The 18,709-nt window shown below is 56.4% G+C and overlaps 1 protein-coding gene across 14 annotated transcripts in view; it reads left to right on the top strand.

Moving 5' to 3' along the window:
- Positions 1 to 2,466: 2,466 nt before the first annotated feature.
- The window catches only part of MICAL2 (microtubule associated monooxygenase, calponin and LIM domain containing 2), a 226,177-nt gene continuing 209,934 nt past the window's right edge, over positions 2,467 to 18,709 (top strand). For 4 of the 14 annotated variants that reach the window (XM_070073245.1, XM_070073243.1, XM_051824713.2 and 1 more), the window contains exon 1: positions 2,467 to 2,632. The gene's annotated coding sequence lies outside the window, so the exon portion shown is untranslated. Of the gene's footprint in view, positions 2,633 to 10,769; positions 11,371 to 18,709 lie in introns of those variants that run through there. The other 10 variants (XM_051824773.2, XM_051824734.2, XM_051824729.2 and 7 more) reach the window with 4 other exon arrangements.

Raw genomic sequence — 18,709 nt, 5'->3', positions numbered from 1 at the left:
GCATCTGCTGAATTATAAGTTACAGGAGCACAGGACCCTCCTTTAGTTCATGGGAGGGTTTGTTAAACGAATGAATGACCTTGTATCCATCCCCATGGCCAGCACTGGTGTCTCCTGTCCAGGATAGCAGCAACAGGCCTTGTGTGCAGGGAAATCAAGCCAGGACCAGAGGTAACATGCTTTCCTGAAGCTTCTCAGTGCCTTGAGTTTCCCGTTTCCTTTCACAACAAAGGCAGGCCTGGGCTTCCGGGGTCTCTCTTGTCCCTACATGCCTCTTCAGAACGGATGGACTGAGAGTGGGTCATGCCTACAGCAGTTCTTCTGGGGACAGATGTGACCTGCCTGCCCAGAGGCATAGGCAGAGCTGTAGAGGCCCCAGACAGATTCTAGAACCAGATAGATCTAGGCTGAAATCCAGACTGACACTAGGCATATGACCTTGACAAGTTGCTCTACCTTACTCGTCTACATCCACATCTGTAAAATGGGGATGATAAAAATGCCTGTTTCCGGCCGGCGCCGCAGCTCACTAGGCTAATCCTCTGCCTTGTGGCGCCAGCACATCGGGTTATAGTCCCAGTTGGGGCGCCGGATTCTGTCCCGGTTGCCCCTCTTCCAGGCCAGCTCTCTGCTGTGGCCAGGGAGTGCAGTGGAGGATGGCCCAAGTACTTGGGCCCTCCACTCCATGGGAGACCAGGATAAGTACCTGGCTCCTGCCATCGGATCAGCGCTGTGCGCCGGCTGCAGTGCGCCGGCCGCAGCGGCCATTGGAGGGTGAACCAACGGCAAAGGAAGACCTTTCTCTCTGTCTCTCTCTCTCACTGTCCACTCTGCCTGTCAAAAAAAAAAAAAAAAAAAAAGCCTGCTTCCAGGGGCAAACGTTGTGGTGCAGTGGGTTAAGCTGTCCCCTAGGATGCCCATATCCCCTGTCGGTGTGCCTGGTTAGAGTTGAGACCAGACTGCTCTGCTTCCAATCCAGCTTCCTGCTAATGCACATTCTGGAATGCATCCATGATGGCTCAAATACCTGAGCCCCTGCCACTCACGTGGGAGACCTGGATGGAGTTCCAGGCTCCTGGCTTTTCCCTGGCCTAGCCCCCGCGGCTGTGGGCATTTGGTGAGTGAACCAAATAGATGGATGGAAGATCTCTTCCTCTGTCTTGTCACTCTGCCTTTCCAATAAATAAAGACAAATAGGCATTTACAAAATGCATGCCTATAGGGCCAGACTTCGATGAGGTAATGTGTGGAGTGCTGCCCCTCTGAGAAAGGGCAGCACTTTGCTGGAAAGTTCCTCTGCAGGAAGCGGACTGACTGCTGGGAATGCTAAGAGAACTGCCAGGTAGGGCAGTACCTGGGAAGTCCAAAAGGCAGGGAGTCAGATCACATGGTAAGGGGAAGAGGAAAAATAAGCCACCTGTTCTGGCTGCACCTACCCGGCGAGGGAACGTGGCGTCTCCACGGGGTGGCCTGGCTGTGCAGAGATTCCAGCAGCCTGGAGCCACGACCCTGCTTCTCACTGCCCAAGCCTGCCTGTTTTCCTCCCTGTGGGTCAGCCCAGTTCCAAGAACACTTACGGATGCTTACATTGCGTCAGGCCCCAGGATAAGCTGGGAGGTGAGTCAGACAGGCCTCCTGCCCAAGGAGATCCCAGTTCAGGATCACTGTAGCAGAGCAGCTGGCACAAGATGCTCCACAGTCCTCACCGTACCCCACGCCAACACCCTGTGGTTCCCCTGGAAGGTGCCCTCTGCAGTAGGGGATGCGGTGTGTGTGGGGGGTGGAGGGGTGTGTATAGGGCCACCCCTGAGGGTGGGCAGAGCAGAGCTGAAGGCAGACATTTGACAGCAGAAAGGTGGGGGGAGGGCCTCAGGCGAGCTGACCAAGGTACACGTGTCATCCACCTCCGCTGCCCCTCTTCCCATCAGCTTCAGCCTAAGCAAGGCCCGTTCAAGTGACAGGAAGAGGCTGCTAGCTGGCAGGACGGTTTGCTGAAGCTGAGGGCGATCAAGGAAGGAGCAAAGCCAGGAGGCAGAGCTGGGAGAGCACTGCGGCTTCCCCACGTCCCAAAGCAGAAGCTGAGCCTCGCTTTCCAGCTGCTCGGGCCAGGGCCACAGTGCGGGAGGCGCAGCTCTTGCTTCTCCCTCGGCACCAGGATGCCAAAGCCGGGCTTTTTATCTAGCAGCGCCACCACGCCCTGCTGCTAGCGGCCTTCAGCCCATCCCCAGCCTGCGCCCGCCTGGGTGGGAGCGCCAGGCAGCTCTCCGCGCTCGGGGCCGGGCTACAGCCCACGTGCGCCGGCGGCAGCGGCGGTGACAGCCGGCCCGTGGGGGCGGGGCGGGGCGGGGGCGGGGGCGGGCTCCGCGCCGTACTGCTATTGGCCGTATGCTTCGGCCCGGGGGCGGGGCCGCGCCCCCGGCAGCCCTCTCATTGGCTTTGCCGCCGACGGGGCGTTCCCCAGGCCGGTGCGCCGCGCCGCGCACAACCGCGGGCGCCTGGCCGGCTAAGCCTGCGCGGGGCCGCCTCGCTAGCTCCCAGCTCCGCAGGCGGCCCGCGGGCTCCGACAGCTGCGCCCACAGCCGGAGGCGGAGGCAGCCGCTGACCCCAGGCCCGGCGGCCCGCGCGACCTTCGGTAAGACGGGGAAGGCATGGGAGCTGGGGAAGGCGGGCGGGTGGGGACCGTGTCAGCCCCAGCTGGACTCTGCGCCCTGCCGGGCGCCGGGGAGGGTCAGGTGCGGCCGAAGCATCCCCTGCCTCAGAGCCCCCACGCTAGCGCGCAGAGAGCAGGTGGCCCCGTGGGAGAGCCCGGGGCGCCCCCGCTGGTCTCTGAAACGATTAGAATACAATAAAAGCCTCCCGCCAGCAGCCCGTACGACCTGTCCCTCCGTCCCCAACACTCCAGCCCTGCCGCTCCGAACCCAGAGAACCCCAAACGGCGAATCCGAGGGGCGCGATGGCCAGACGTGCCTCTGGTCGCCCCCTGAACTGGGCCGGGTGCTCTTCGGGCTCTGCGCCTTTTGCGCCCCCCCCTCTTTATTTTCCTCCCCCGTTTCTCTCCCTCCTTAATAACAGGAAGTTAAGCAGTGCCAATATCAGTGGCCTGGTCGCTGCGGGCCGGGGCCGGGGCCGGGGCCAGGGCCGCGGCTGCGGCTCGGTCCTCTCCGGGTCGCGCGCCCCCCGGCAGCCCGCGCTCGCCCCCGACCCGGGAGCGCCCGCTCTGCGGTCGCCCGTCTGGCCCCGGGGAGGAGCTGAGTCCTGCCGGCAGCCTCTGCCCGGAGCAGGTGGGGTTAACTTTGTCCCAGCCCGGGCTCCCCGGCAGGCTGAGCCGGGAACGGCCTTGGCTGGATGGGGAAGAGGCCTGTTGAAACCGAGTCAGTGTGCACGTCGTGGAGTCCCCAGCCCTGGGTTTCTCTTGCTGTCAGTCTCGCCGGCTCGCTACAGCCCTCCGTGGTTTGGACGAAGGATGAAGTCACTGACCAGCCCCCTTGTGGGCAGGTCGCAAGGGAGAAGTGCCAGCGGTGAGCTGGCCCGTTGGTCCTTGCGTGTTGGGGTTCCCTGGCACCTGCGACTCTGTCGCGCCCCACCCTCCTCTAGGGGCAGAGGACCCCATAAATGGGCCTCAGGGCAGCCCCGCCCCGTGTCCTGGAAACTTTAATTGCGGTAAGGACTCGCCTTCTGTGGCAGACAGGAAAGATTTATTTGATTCCTACTGCAGGTCAGGCCGGTCCTGTGGCGCTTTCGCAGGGGATCTCACTGTTATCCTTCAAACACTCTGAGAGCTTCCCCCACCCCCTCCTTCGCTCCTCCTGCTCCCCCTCCTGTTTCAGAGATGAGGAAAGATACTCAGGTGGGGTAAGTGCCCAAGCCTGAGTCAACCCCGGCTCCCTCAGTGCTAAGTCCAGTGCTCTGCCTGCTGCCCATGGCTGTGAGAAGTGTGTGCGGTGTGTGAGATCGTGAGCCCACTGTGTGCTGAGTGCCACCTCCTGGCCTCTGAAGGCTGCCCACCAGGATTATAGGGGATGCTTCTCCTGCAAAACCCTTAAGCTGGCCCAGCTGAGGCCAGGTTGTTGAAGCCGTAAACCTCTTCCCCACTCTGCCTTCTAGTTAAGAGTAGGGATGGCCACAGTGTGAGCAAGAGAGACTGACTGCCAGTGTTGGGTGGGGTTTTGGGGGAAGCCTCCTTCCAACACTGACTTGGTCTCACCTCTGAGAGTCAGTTTCTGGGACAGGCGAGGGTGACTGTGTTAACTAAAATAACCTCAGCCTTAGGACTATTTCGTGTGTGTGTGTGTGTGCGTGTGTGTGTGTGTGTTTGGAGGGGGCAGGTGTTGGAGTATACTAGTTATGATTGTAGGGGATTAAGATCTCAAGTTTTATCACACCTTTATCAAAATATGACTTCACTTTTATTCCTGCCCCTCCCTTTTTTAGGCCTCAGGATCTGGCTTTCTGCCCATGTCCCTCTTCCAAAAGAAAAATTGTGATTTAGGCTGATATCACTCAGCTACACTTGAGTGTAAATCAGCTGCAGGACTAAGGTTGATTGTGGCTGAGGCAATGGGAGGCGCATTCCCCGCAGCTGCACAGAGCAGCCGGATCATCCCTGATTGCTGCCCTGCCTGTGACTGGGCCTGTCCTGGTTCTCTCCCACCATGCCCCTACTTCTGCCTGAGCTTACCTCCCTGCTGTGGGCCTGACTTCTCGGTGGAGAGCCTCGGCTCTGGCAGGATGGGGTATTGCATAGGTAGCAGGCTTGGGCTAGATGTTGCTAATCCCAGAAGCCCTGGGAGGGAGAGTTCTTTATGCTGGAATTTTCATTCTTTGTATCATTAGACCTTTACATCAGCCCTCTGAGGTATGCAGGGTTATTCCCATTTTACCGTTAAGGAAACTGGCACTCCGAAAGGTTAACTTCCCCTGTCACACAGCTGGTGAGTGGCCCAGGCTAGGATTCTGGACTCTGCCTGTAGAGGAGACGGCTGGGGGTGCAGGGGGCGGAGTTCCACACCCTGGGGAGCAGGAACAATGGGAGGCCGGTCTGCACCGGGTGTTGTAATTATGTGTGAACAGGTCTTCCCACCCACTATGAGGTGGCATGAAAACACTCGTAAACCTGGCAGATTTGTTCTCTGCTCCTTACAAAATTCTCCTTGTTTCCTTTAGCCTTTAAACAAGTCTTCATGAGGGTGTCTGCCATGCAGTCCTCTATTAAAAATATTATGAACGTTTCAAACACACACACCAATGGGCTAGCATAACGAGCCCTTAATACTCAATACCCAGCCTCATCCAGAATACGCCAGGTTGACGCTCACGCTCGCTTGCTCTCCTTCTCTCCCTCTTGTTCTCACTGTGTCTCCCCTTTCCCTCCATCCTTCCTTTCTGATGAACTTTGTTTTTAAGTTTTATTTATTTGTTTGGAAGGCAGAGTGACAAAAAAGGCAGAGATAGATTTTTCCATCTGTTCTTCGCTCTCCAAGTGGATGCAACCTGGCTATGCATCCAGGCCAAAGCCAGGAGTCAGAAACTCCAGCCTGATTTCCCCCATGGGTGCAGGGGCCCAGGCACTTGGGCCATCACCCACTGCCGTCCTTGGCACACTAGTAGGAAGCTGGACTGGAAGCAGAGCAGCTGGGACTTGAACCAGCAGTGCACTGGCATTGCAAATACTGAATCTACCTGCTGTGCCAAAGTGCTGGCCCCTTCTCTTATGTATTTTAAAGCAAATCTCTGATGTCATGTCTTTTTTTCTTATATTCTTTCATAACCGCACTTCCAGAATTGCATGTGCCAGAATTAACAGCAAACCTTTGGTGTCTACCCAACCATATTCACCTATCCTTGGTTGTCTCAAACCTTCAGAGCTGGTTTGCTCTAATCGGGATCCAGTCTGTATGCTGCATTTGATTGGCAGTCCTTTAATACCTCTTTTAATCATTAGAGCCCACTCTGCCCCATTACTCTCTAAGTGCCTGGTCCCCCAGGGGGACAGCAAACCCACGGAAACTAGTGTCTGCTTCTGTGCCGTGCAGGACACCAAGTGCCTTGTCTGGGGCATGGTGGAAGTTCACTGAGCATCCGTCCGGTGTGTCCTAGCCGCTCAGGAAGTGTGTTTCAGATGGATGAGTGAACCGTGTCGTGAGTTGGTATGCTAACTCATGCACCTGTTAGATAAGAGACGATGACTGGTTCAAGTATGGGCATTCCCCCAGCACACGTCAGTCCATACAGCTCCTGAAAATGTAGAACTCCCCCTCCTTGCTCTAGCTGAGGGTGGGAGCCCAGACACCACATCTGGGTCCCCACCTGGGCCCCATAGATGGTACATGGAGCTGAGCAGGTGGTTCTGCCCGAGGTTTGAGTTCTGCACAGGGATGACCACGCTGGGACTCAGACACTTGGCTTGGGGCTTGGTGGAAAACGCTCACCTTCCCTCCCCTCTCTCTATGGTCGGGGCTAATTCCCTTGTGCCTTCTAGAGCCTTCTCTCACCTGCCTCGTGCTTGGGCACATTGTGCAGCCTTTCTCAGATCACTGTTCGTCCGCACCCGGGGGAGGCGCTGAGAGCCAATGAACACATGTGACCCACGTGGGTCTTGTCTGACTTGCTTCTGTAGTGATAGTATTGTCAAAGGCTCACGAGGGAAGGGGCAGATGTGCCTGCTTCTCTTGATAATGCGCTTCAGGCCTGGCTCCCTTGCCCAGTCGTTTAGGTGGAGGGCACTTGTGTGGCTGTCCTTTTACCCATCTAGTCAAGGCCCCTGCCCTGGGGCAGCCATCAAGGTGCAGCAGGCTAAGCTGTGCCTGTAGCCCCTGTCAGAGTGCTGGTTGCATCCCTGCTGCTCTGCTTCTGATCCAGCTTCCAGCTAATGCATCCTGGCAGGCAGCAGTGATGGCCCAGGTGCTTGGGTCCTGACACCTACATGGGAGACCTGGATGGAGTTCCAGGCTCCTACTTCAGCCTGGCCATTTCAGGCACTTTGGGGTGAACCAACAGATGGAAGAGCTCTCTTTCTCTCTCTGCCTTTCAAGTAGATGAAAATAAATAAACATTTTTTAAAGCCCCCTCCCTGCAAACATCCCTTAAAATGAATAAATTATTTTTTGGTGTATTTTTTTTAATGTTGAATTAAAAAAAAAAAAAACCACAGCCTTTCCCACCAGGAAGAGTTATAATACAATTTACTGTTTTCCTCTCAGGACGGCAGTGGTAGAGTAGATTTTTCCTTCCTTTTACATTTTAGTATTTTTCCCAATATCTTTATGGTAGAAACACTTTACTTTTACAGTGGAAAATCCAAATATATGTTTTTTCCTCTTAGAGGATTCCCTTCGACCGATTTGGAGTGTTTGGGTACAGCTACGTGAACAGAAAACCAGAGGGCTGCTGGGGCTTTGCTGTTCGCATGGATCGTTATCATAAAGGACATACCCAGACTTCCTGGAAGGTAGTCACCGGAGCTGGGAGGAGAGGACAGCGCGCGGCCTGAGCCTCCCCGGTTCAGCCTCCTCCCTTCCTTCCTGGGAATTTCAGCGTGCGCCCCCCAACACGGAATCTTTCTCACTTCAGGCTCTCGATTTTGGTGTTTTTATTCAGGGATGTGGAGCTCTGAGAGGAAGCATGTAAGGTAGAGCAGACGGGGCAGCTCCTGGGCCCAGCGGCCTGCCTTGACCTCCTGGGAAACATGCCTGATGACCCGGACCCTACTTGCCTCCCTTGGGCTCCTCCTCCTCCCAGGCTCTGTCCGTCTCCCTACCCCTGCCCCCGGGGGTGGCAAACATGGCTGCTCTGGGCTGAGAAGCCTCCTGCTCGCCAAAGCACTGATTGCCAACTGCCAGAAATGGGGGGCTGGCAGGCACCCCAACCCTTCACGCTGGACTGGGTCGGCTACGGGTTTGGAGATGCTCCTCTGGCTCCGTCAGCCCTTGAGGAACGTCCACGCCTATGTACCCCAGGAAGAAAGAGCCCTTTGGGGTGGCCGGGCCTGGTGCAGTCTCTGGAATGTGGTTGCTCGGTGCCTGCCTTCCGGCAGCTCATCCCTGGAAACCTGTCCCTAACTCAGTGGTGTCCGGCGGGGAGCTGAGTGCGGGTGGCTGGAGCTGTGTTTTCAGGGTTAGTGTTTCTGGCGTGTTCTTAGACTAATGTTTCTCTCCCACGAGGCTCAGCGTGATTTCCCTGCTTCCTCCTCCGCCCCGAACCTCCAGCTCCCGGGCGCCGTCGGCATTCCTTGCAGCCCCTGCAATCCTTCCAGGGCCTGTGCAGATTTCTTGGGGGGCAACACAGAGGGGAGGGCATGCTTGCTGCTGACGGGGGTGCTCAGGGAGACATCCGGGACAGGTGCCCTTTCTCTGCCAGCAGCCAGGAGTTGGCCAGGAGCTGCGGCAACAGCAGGTTTGTGGGCCGTTTGCAGGCCCGAGTTCCCTACACTGCCAGCCCAGAAGCCTAGCACATGTCAGAAGCAGGAGTGGGAGTCCAAGAACAGCCCGTTCTGGCTTTGCCACTGGGGGATCTACGTGTTACAGTGCAGGCGCTGCGTCTTTATTCTCACGCTTCTGAATGGCTGGCTCTGGCCATGTACCTGGGTGCTGGCTGTAGCTGCCGAAGATTTGCAGGGTCTCAGAGTTGAGCACGTGCAGGGAGCCAGGAGAATGGGGTGTACGGGAGTGTGAAGAAGTGCCTGGAACAGAGCCACTTGGACATCTTGGTGATAAAAGACAGCTGGTGCCTGGAGCAGATGGGCCGAGCCTCACCAGGGAGCCTAGCCATGGACTCCCTGCAGGACACCTGTCCATGCAGGGGAACAAGATGGGACATTGCGGTGCCGGGTGCAGAGTTCATGGCTGCTGTGAGTGCTGACAGCTCCACGGAGCAGGACAGCTGGACCGTGAGCTATTTGATGCAAGATATTAAGAGGCAGGAGCTCCCTGCTTGGAGTGAGGAGGCATCTGATAGTCAGGTCTGAAAGGGAAGGCAGAAGAGAGGGACAAGTGGGGTGGGGGAGGAGGCCTCTTTGCAGACTCTCAGGGACAGGATTTGGCCCCACAGGGCTTGTGCAGTTGGGGTCTTGGTCCATGCTGGGAGAGCTTGCTTGCTCCTGCTGGGAGTTGAGGCACATCCCTGCTGTGAAGGAAGGAAGGGGCACTGGAGGAAATCGCGGGCTGCTTCTGGACTCTGGGCGTTCCTAAACCAGAGGGTCTGGGAGTTCTTGCTTTCCCAGGTTTTCTAGCGTGGATGTGTCTGTTATCCTGTATCTGACATCTTGTAGCCTCTTCACAACTGCTTCCCCAGCATACTGCCTCCCACACTTGCACAGATGCACAGTGCTGTGGAGGGCCACACACACTCACACTGACATTCACACAGGTGCACAATGAAGTGCTCACCGAATACAGGGGCTGCATGAAGAGTGCGACTCCCTTCTCCCCGTGCCCTCCAGCCCTCACTTCTCTCCTCGTTGTACACAGCTGCTCCCCCTGGTCTCCTGTGGATCCTCCCTAGGCCAGACCTACCTCTATGCCTTGCCCCCCACCTCTGCTCTTCCTCGGCCCACTGAGAAGCCACCAGGAGGTCAAGAAACATGGCTCATGGGGCTATGGCCACGTAGCAGTTTCTGTACTCAATCAGACCCAGCCTCCCTGCTTCGCCACCTTACCCCCTTAAAGAGCCCCTGGTGTTAGGTTTGGGGGTTCAGAGAAGCTGAGCACTGGGGAATAAACCTCGAGGGCACGTTCTGGATGCAGGTGAAGCAGGCAAAACCAAGCAAAGAAGCGAGCTTGCACTGGGGCGGACCTGGGTTCTAACCTCAGCCACGTGGCCTTGGGCAGACTGATGCACCCTAGCGTCTCAGTGTATGAAAAGGGCGTGATTACACCTAACTCAAAGGATTGATGTAGTGATGCAATGAAAATGTTATTGAAGCGCTCCGCAGTGGAACACACTCAACGAGGTCTGTCTTCCCACTTCTAAGGGGTGACCTGCTTCCAGAATGAATGACACTTCACGAGGAATCCTCTGAGTGGCTTCCCCAAGTCCTCTCTGTGGGTTCCTGAGCTACTGGCCCCAGCTCCACCCCCTCTTCCCCCCCAGCCCCGCCCGCCCCTCAAGGCGAAGGCCAAGGCCACCACCACCTCTGTCCTTCATGCACACAACCGCCTCCCCTTAGAGGGCTCTGGCCTGCTTAGGGCTGCAGAAGCTCCTCGCAGATGTCTGTTTATTGCGGAAGCTTCATCTTGATCTTCAGCATGTGGGAAAGGAGAGCTATTTTTAAAGACCTGTAAGCGGCATGGCTGCATAAAGCGGCTTTGATTGCCTCCACTTCCGATTCTTCACTGCTCCACGCTCTGCCCATTGTGAAACTCTTCAGATCCAGGCGGGCAGGCCTTATATGTCCCGGTTTTCAAGCCGCACTTAAATTTAGCAGGCCGTTGTAAGCTCTTAAAAAGGTAGGCCAGGGAGGCGAAGGCGAGCAGCTGACGGGTTTTTTCCGGGCTGGGACAGATGGCAGGGGTGAGAGCAGCCTCTCTGTGCCCATAGAGACCAGGACCCTGCTCCCACCCCCATCTGCCCCTGCCTTCCACCTGCAGGGCTGAGGCCTGCCCTCCGGGGCCACCTGTGCTTTGGCCGTCTTTCCCTTTGGACTCCACTGGGGCTTGAGGTGTGGAGGAAGTGGAGCAGAGCTGGTTTCAAATGACACTGACCTCCCTGGAAGAGGGAGGGGAGGAGCTGTGAGTCACCTGGGGATGTCTGTCGGGCAGGCAGGCAGGCAGGGCATTCCGTGAGCCTCCCGTTCTGGCCCTGCCTTGTCTTCCCCAGAGAGAAACTGAGGCTGGGAAGCCTGTTGATGCTGAGCAGAGGCCAGAGGGGAGTGCTCCTTGCTCCAGCCAGCTTTGCCCAGCATGCCGTGGGCCTTGCCCCATCCGTGGCAGTGTCTCACCCCAGCCCGGTCCTGCCTATCTCTGCACTTAGGGCAGGCTCACTTGCAGCCCCTGCCAGCCTTGCTCTCAAGGATTTTGCTTATCAAAGAAACACCTCCTTCAGAACTTAGGATTCTTGCCTTTGTTTCTTAACCCTGGTCTTCAGGAGGCCTTTGTTAAAAATAGAGACTTTAGCGACCAGGGCCAGGACAGCATGTTGACAGAGATTAGTTTATCTCCCATTAGCTGTCCACTGAACCCTGAGAGAATGGGCCGCGGGATGAGTCAGCTGGGAACAGGTGGAGGAGGGAATCCAGAAAGGACCATAAATAGGGCGCTGAGCCACAGGTCAGGGATCCTGGGCCACAGCCTGCAGTGCTGCGACAGGGCTGAGAGCTCTCCGACCCCAGAGGCAGGCACCTGAGACACACTCGCGGAGGCCTGTGCAACAGACAGGGTATGGAATGTGCACGGAGCCCCACAGTGTGGGGGCACCAGGGGCGACCTCCTGGAGGAGGTGGTGCTTATTGGTTGGGAGGGGTGTGGAGGACAGGAAGGATCTCCATAGTCAGGGCTGGGCACAGGTTAAACAGTACACAGAGATGTGGAAACGTGAGGGCATGTTTCACTTGGCACCTGGAGACATGGGCTGGCTAGGGCAGCCGAGGCTGGAATCAGGCCGGCTCTGGGGGTTGGAGGACTCCAGGTGCTGGGGATGAGCTGATATATGGACCGAGGGGAGCCATTGGAGAGGGACGGCCAGAGCTGGCCTTCAGACAGGGTGACCTGTGCAGAGTGGGTTGTGGGAGGTGGTAGGAGGCCTGCAACGCCCCCATCCACAGAGGTGCCAAGGACCAGATGGCTGCCATTTGCTGGGACCCAGGAGTGCTGTATGAGAAAAGGGGTCCAGGCGGGTAAGGCTGGGCTCCCTGAGGCTTTGTCTGTGTCCTGGTTTTTGCCCCACTGTCCTTTTTGGAGCAGGAGTCGGCGTGTTCAGCCCCGGCTTCAGTGTTTAAGGAGGGCAGCCCATTTTGGGAGTTCTCAGTTAGGGACTCAGGCTAGGGGCCATCTGTCACCCTCTGCAGCTCCTGCCACCTCAGGTGCCTGTCTGGGCTTTGGTGGCTCTCACTCCATGGAAAAAACAGTAACGGAACCGCCCCCACCCTGCTGCTCTGGGCTAAGCCTTCCATACGGGTCATTCCCTTCCTCAAGGGCTGTTTGAGGGGTGTAGGGGGTGCTGAGCCTCTCCAGGAGCGGCTGCCCATGCAGCAGAGGGCAAGAGTTCCCGCTGGAATGGGGCCAGAAGCCGGGTGATCCCCCTTCCAAAGGAACAGGCTTTGAAAGAATAGTGTCTGTGGTTGGCAGGCGCTCTCGGCGCCCTGTGTGCCAGCATCAGAAATGACGCCGATCCTCCCGCTTCCATGGCCTTGCAGGCACCCGACTCTCCCCTGCAGGCGGCCCCTCCCTGTGTTTCTGGTGCACACTTGGCCTGGGTGGCACAGAGCGCTAAACCTTGTTGGGGGCTCCCCAGCCTTTCTCCACACCTTTGCTGTGGGTTTGGGGATAAGGGCTGAGCTCAGCTTCTGCCTGTTCCAATGTTAATCTGGCAGGTGGGAGGCTGGGCCCCCCAGTGTGTCGATGGCTTTGACCTTTGAGCAGGGCTGCTGGCGCCTGTTCTCTGCCACATACGTCCAGGAACACCTTTCCTTATTTGACAGAATCAATTGCTCCTGCAAGCAGCAAACGAAGTTAGTGCCCACGGGAGCTACAGACGGGGCTCAGGGCAGGACAGTGCGATTGGCTTGCCAGCTTTCTTCCTAGCATCAGTGCCACAGATACCACACAAACTGGTCCTTCGTTGATGGAGCAGTGGACCTCTCAGTGCATTGGTTCTGTGGTCAGGACTTCTGGGGTGCCCTCTGTGTGAAACACGCCATCACAGGCAGACCATGGGTGTTCCAGAGTCGCCATCAAACCTTTGGCAAGCCTCGTTCTTTCTCAGAGCCTCGCTTTCTCTTCTGTAAAATGGGCGAGACACCACCTGTCTCATAGGGTGGCTGAGGGACTCCAAGGGGCAGGAGCTCACAGCACACCTGCCGTGGTGGCTGGTGCATAGTAGCCACAAGGGCTCTCTTCCCCGCTGACCCATTCCTGATTAGCCTGTGGGCGTCTTGGAGCACAGCGGGAGGCAGGGCTCCTCTTTGCCTCACACGCTCCCCAAGAGGTTTTTACCCTCAAGTAGCTGCTTTTGAAGGGAAGGGCTCAGGGAAGACCCTTGCGTATGCAGTGAGGCACGATGGGGCGCCTTTCTGCTCGTGCTGAGGTCTCCTTACCTCGGCACTGCAGGCCTGGGCGAGCCTCAGCCTCAGCCCCGACTCCTCGAGTGTGGGGGTCCACAGGCCACCTGTTCCTCCTTGTGGCGGCCCCCTCCATGGCTCCCCGTGGCTTCTGCATTGTGATTTCACTCCTTCTCCAGGAAGCCAGAGACTGAGACTAAGCTCTGCCACCTGTCAGCTCTCAGGTGTGCTGTTTTGTTTTGTTTTCTTTTCCATCAAATCTCAGATGCTGTCGATGATAAGATGTGGCTTGATTCTGTGAACAGCAGTGGGTGTTGTAGGACTCTAACTGTGGCACTGTGCTTTGGTGCCAATTAACATGGGTATTGTATATTTACTGATGTTTTTGAGACTTTAGACATGTGTTCATTCCCCATCACCCTTCCCTAGAAGAGAGAAACATGGCAGATGTGTTGACGAAACTTCTGCCCTGTTGGAACCCAGCCCTTCAGAGCCACTGTCTGACTCAGGCGTTGGTGTGAGCTTTTTTTCTGACCTTGTGCTACCTGCAGGGCAGAGGGCATGGAATGTCTCGACCTCTGTTATTGTCTGGGCTGTTTGTTTTCCAGCTGCTGACACCCACTCTCTTGATTTTATCAGAGGGTATCAGTGAAGACTTGTGTTGTTGTTGATAACCTGGACCCCTGCTCCTTTCTTACCCAGTCCTTCGGTGTTTTGGCCCCTGGGACGTTGAAGGTTGCAGTGGTCCAGGTGTGCCACCAGGAGTAACAGCTGGCTTTTCCTAAATGAGCACTGGGCTGCAGCTGCACCCTGAGAGACCGTTAGATGCCAGGGGCTCCTAAGACACATTCTGCTTTCACACGTGTTAGTACTGGGGAAAAAATATGTATCTCTATTCAGTGAAATAGGGTATTGTTTCAGGTCTATTCAGTGAAATACGGTACTGTGCTCTCCTAAGTTAGCCTTCCCCCGTTCTCCCATGAGTGCACCCCAATTTGTCCATTTTTTTTTTTATACACATGAGAGGCAGTGCCCGGGCCATATACTGTGCTCACGGGGTGACCCCAAGGAAGGGAGCTATCGCCTGCTCGGTTCACGATGACATTCTACTCTTAATGCACCCAAGATAGTTATCAGCTCTTCTGGCAGCCGCCTTACAGCACGAACACACGGCCATCAGCACTGCCCAGTAATGTGCTGAGCAGTTTCTCCCCTCCTCTCAACCTGTGCGGCTCGAGCGTTTCAGCGCAGAGCTCCTGTCTTGTTCCCACCCCATTCAGAACTGTCATCCCTGTGCTGCTGAGTCCCTTCAGGGTCCGGCGTGGCCCCCAGGAAGGAGCCTCCTGGGGACCTACCCCCTGGGGAAGCTCCTTCCCGGTCTTGCTTGGGGAGCTCTGGCTCGAGCTGTGCTTTGCCTGCTCTTCGCTGTCTTCGCTGATCTGCCTTGAAGCCAGGTACAGCGCTCCCTCTACCATCAACTATCCAACCAAAGACAGACAGGAGCTTGTTCATAGAGGGGCCCCAAGACTGCTGTAAGGGGACCTGGGGGCCGGCGCCGCGGCTCACTAGGCTAATCCTCCGCCTTGCATAGCCGGCACACCGGGTTCTAGTCCCAGTTGGGGCGCCGGATTCTGTCCCGGTTGCCCCTCTTCCAGGCCAGCTCTCTGCTGTGGCCAGGGAGTGCAGTGGAGGATGGCCCAGGTGCTTGGGCCCTGCACCCCATGGGAGACCAGGAGAAGCACCTGGTTCCTGCCTTCGGATCAGCGCGGTGCGCCGGCTGCAGCACACCGACCGCGGCGGCCATTGGAGGGTGAACCAACGGCAAAGGAAGACCTTTCTTTCTGTCTCTCTCTCTCACTGCCCACTCTGCCTGTCAAAAAAAAAAAAAAAAAAAAAAAAAAAGGGTGGGGTCACCCAGAGAGATCACAGCGGCTGAGCTCCCACTCCATGGCGGACTCCGTCTCCGCCCTACACTGGTTGAGTCTCAGCGCCCCTCCATGTGCTCGCTGCCTTTTTCCTCAGCTACAGCTGGAATTGCATTTCTGACCCGAGTCCTTTACCTCCTCCAGCTCAGGTCTGGAGCCCTCCTCTTTCTCAACCGTTAGAGTCTCAGGCGCCAGCTTCCCCCTCTGCGTCTTGCAGAGTGCACAGGAAAGGACTGTTTTCCCTCCTCGGTTCCTGTGTCCTCCTGGCTGCTAACCCATCCCAGCTCTGTCGTGGGAAGTGGGGAATGAGGTCAGTCCGTTGCCATGGTTGCTTCCTCTCTCTCCTGGAAGATGTGATTCCCATCTCTGGGCTCCCAGCACCGTCAGGGACTGTGGGGCTGTCCCGCCCCACCCCAGCTCAGGGACCGGTGGCAGTCACCGGCCCAGTGGGGTGTGTTTCCACGTGACTGTGCCTCAGTTCCTGCCGCCATGCACCCCAGGACATGGATTGCTCTTTGTTTCGTGGGCTCTTCACCCAGATGACCACCTTTGCTGATTGCACAGAGCTCCTCTGTCATCCAGCTCTATTCCAAGTCTGCTCCTTTAAATGATGAAGGCTGGGCTCAGAAGTGGGTGTAGGCTGCATCCCTTACAGGAGCAGGGGTGCACGCTTGTACCACTGTTTGGCTGTTTATGCACAGGCGCTGTCTAGAATGAGTGCAGCGACTGATAACAGCAGCTACCTGGTTCAGAGTGGGGAACGCTGGGTAGACAGGGCCAGGCGGAGGAGGGAAATTTCTAGGTACTTCCGTGTTTTTTGGCTTAGGAACCCAGAGTGTATTTCCTGGTCAAGTTTTTTTTTAAATCACAGGTGATCTACTGATCCTGATTGGCTGACTTAGAGCTGGTGAGGGAGGCCATGCAGAATGAGTGTGACTGGGCTGCCTAGTCAGGCTCTGCCACTTCCTACTCACCTGGGCCTCAGGTGTAAAGCAGGCTGCTCCCAGCTTACTCAACCTGCAGAGAGGAATAGGGGCAGGGTGACCCCTGAGGCCCAGCCCATACTGGGAGGGGCTGCAAGAAGTAGCACCTCCTCCCTGCTTCCTGGCCCTGGTCTCTCCAGAGGCCCGAAGTAACCTCAGGTTTCACTGCCATTTGCTGTAATCCCAGTTTACTGAGTGTCGGTGTTCAGCAGGTGCACCCGAGCCTCATGTGTCGGTTTTCTTCTGTGAACACTTAAAATTTACACTGGAGATGGTTCCTCCAGTGAGCCCCAGTACCTGAGGACCTTGGACTGCTCTGAATGTTTGTGTTTGCCTGGGAGAACTGTGTGCCTGCCTTTTCCAGATCTGTGGTGCTTCACACATCATCGGGGGTGCCCAGTGCAGGATATGGGGGGAGCTTATGGGTCCATGGTGAGGTTTGCAGAGATCCAGGCTCAGGGCAGGCTGTGAAGAAAAGCCACCGGTACTGCGAGAGGCCAGGCCGGGTACCTGTAACAGGAAGTGAGCTGATGGGGAGGGTGACTTGTTTAATCTTGGTAAGTTGATTGAGGAGCATTTATCCAGCACCTACTGTGTGCTTATGACCCTTTGTTGTGGGCATGACAGATGGATGAGGCTCGGCCTCTTCTCCCAAAGGAAACAGCCTGTACTTGGGAAAGCAAGACACAGTCATCCTTGTGTCAAAAAATTAACCAGGAGGTCTTGCTAACCATTCGGTTCAGTCATAGAAAGCGAGTCACAGGTTCATGACTAACGTCCGTATGACTGGAGGAGCCTGCAGTGGGTGTGGGGAGTGTTCTGTATGGGCTGGAAAAGGCCCGGAAGGCTTCCTGGCAGAGGAGGAGGAGGCATTGGATGTGGATCTCGCAGGGTAGGTGAAGAGCAGACGGGTACGTAGGAGAAGGAAGACTGCATCTGGACTGGGCATAAAGGCCGGGAGGACTGGGGAAGGGCATGGGTGGGAGGGAGGAGGCTGGGTGGGTGAGTCTAGGACAGATGCAAGGGAGAGAGGCAGAGTGGGAAGCTGAGTGGGTTTGCTTCAGAACAGGGAGCAAGGCTCGGGCCCAGGGTCCCAGCGAGTGCCTAGCAAATACTACCTTCCTGGACCCTCTCTTTTTCCATGCAAACGTTCTATGTGTGAAGATAAGGAATGTGGTGGGCCCATCCTTTCTTGTCCCATAGCTAAGTCAAGTGAAGAAAATAATGATGCTTTTTCAGGATTAATGAGGTCATGGACTTAGCTTAGTGGCAGACGAGTGGTAGCTAGAGCTACTACCATTAGCACTTGATATTGTCATGTGTCTTGTGTCTTCCCATTCATCCGTGTTCATCCAGCCTACGGCACGCTAGGTGCTACACCAGACGTGCTGCGGGATAATCAGCGTTAACCTCATCCTACAGGTGCGGAAGCCGTGGCTCAGAGAGACTAAGCTCTGCCAAGGTCATGTAGCCAGAGAGGGCAGAGCCAGGGCTGTCCCGTGAATGGTCTGTGTTGTAAGTGTGGACCTTGATCTCTAGCTTCTCACATCAGTCTGCTTTGATTGTGAGTGCCTACAGGGAGCCTCAGGGTGGACAGAGGTGGGACTGACTTCCAAGAGCAGTGGTGTGTGTGTGTGGTGTATATGCCTGAGCTGGGCCAGGAGTTAGAAGCTGCCCATGGGTGAGTCAGTGCCTCCTCTCACTGCCAGCCCTGCAGCCTTATCAGAGCCTTCCAGCCACAGAGAGAGTTTGTCTGAGATCCGAGACCCGTCTCGGCTGGCCCGTCCCTCCCTGTGCTGATGCAACAGAGCATGATGGGTTGAAATTCAGGCTTCACCCCTTGCCAGCCATGGAAGGCCAAGGTGGGAGTCAGTTTCTTTGTGTCCCAGTTTTGTCATCTGTGAACCCACTCCGCAGGGCCGTCATGAGAACTGAATGAGAAAAGGCTTATAAGCACCTAGTGCCTGGCGCATAGCACACGCCAGCGTTCTGATGTCAGTGATCATCGCGTTACCGTGTTATCATCGAAACTCCCTCTGCAGCCAGGAGAAAGCACCGTCCTCTCTGCAGGATTGTTGCTGTGACACTGACATACCTGCCATAAGAGATGTGACTGTCACTCTCCCCTTCGCTGGACTGTGATTAGATCTCTGTTTGTTTTTGACATTCCTGGACATGCGGAGGTTTGCCAGCCAAAGTGGGAGTCTGGCTCTCCTGCTCCCCTTAAGCCACTGGCCCTGACCTGGTGACACCCCTCTGCAGGGTGGGGCAGACATCTGGTATCTCTAAGCACACTTCACAGGTTGCCAAGCATGTTACGTAATTTGGTCAGAGAATCGCAGGTGGAAAGGGAGGAAATGGGTGCTCCTGCCCGTCCCAGGAAGCCTTGGTCTGGAGCTCAGCTTACCCCCTGCCCCCTTTAGCCCCTTTCCTAAAAAGAGTCGGGAGAAGCCGTGAGACCAGGAGAGCTTTATACACTTTTGCTTACAACCACCTGTCTCGTCCAGGTCTGTTACTTCCCAACAAAACAGCCTGAGCTTAGCGCTGAGCTGATGATGATGGTTGCTCAAGCTGTCAATCCCATTTGCCCT

This window comes from Oryctolagus cuniculus, chromosome 1 (genome assembly GCF_964237555.1).
Source record: "Oryctolagus cuniculus chromosome 1, mOryCun1.1, whole genome shotgun sequence".
Classification (NCBI taxonomy): domain Eukaryota; kingdom Metazoa; phylum Chordata; class Mammalia; order Lagomorpha; family Leporidae; genus Oryctolagus; species Oryctolagus cuniculus.
Note: the sequence above shows the minus strand (reverse complement) of the source record. Positions and strands in the feature narration are given on the sequence as shown.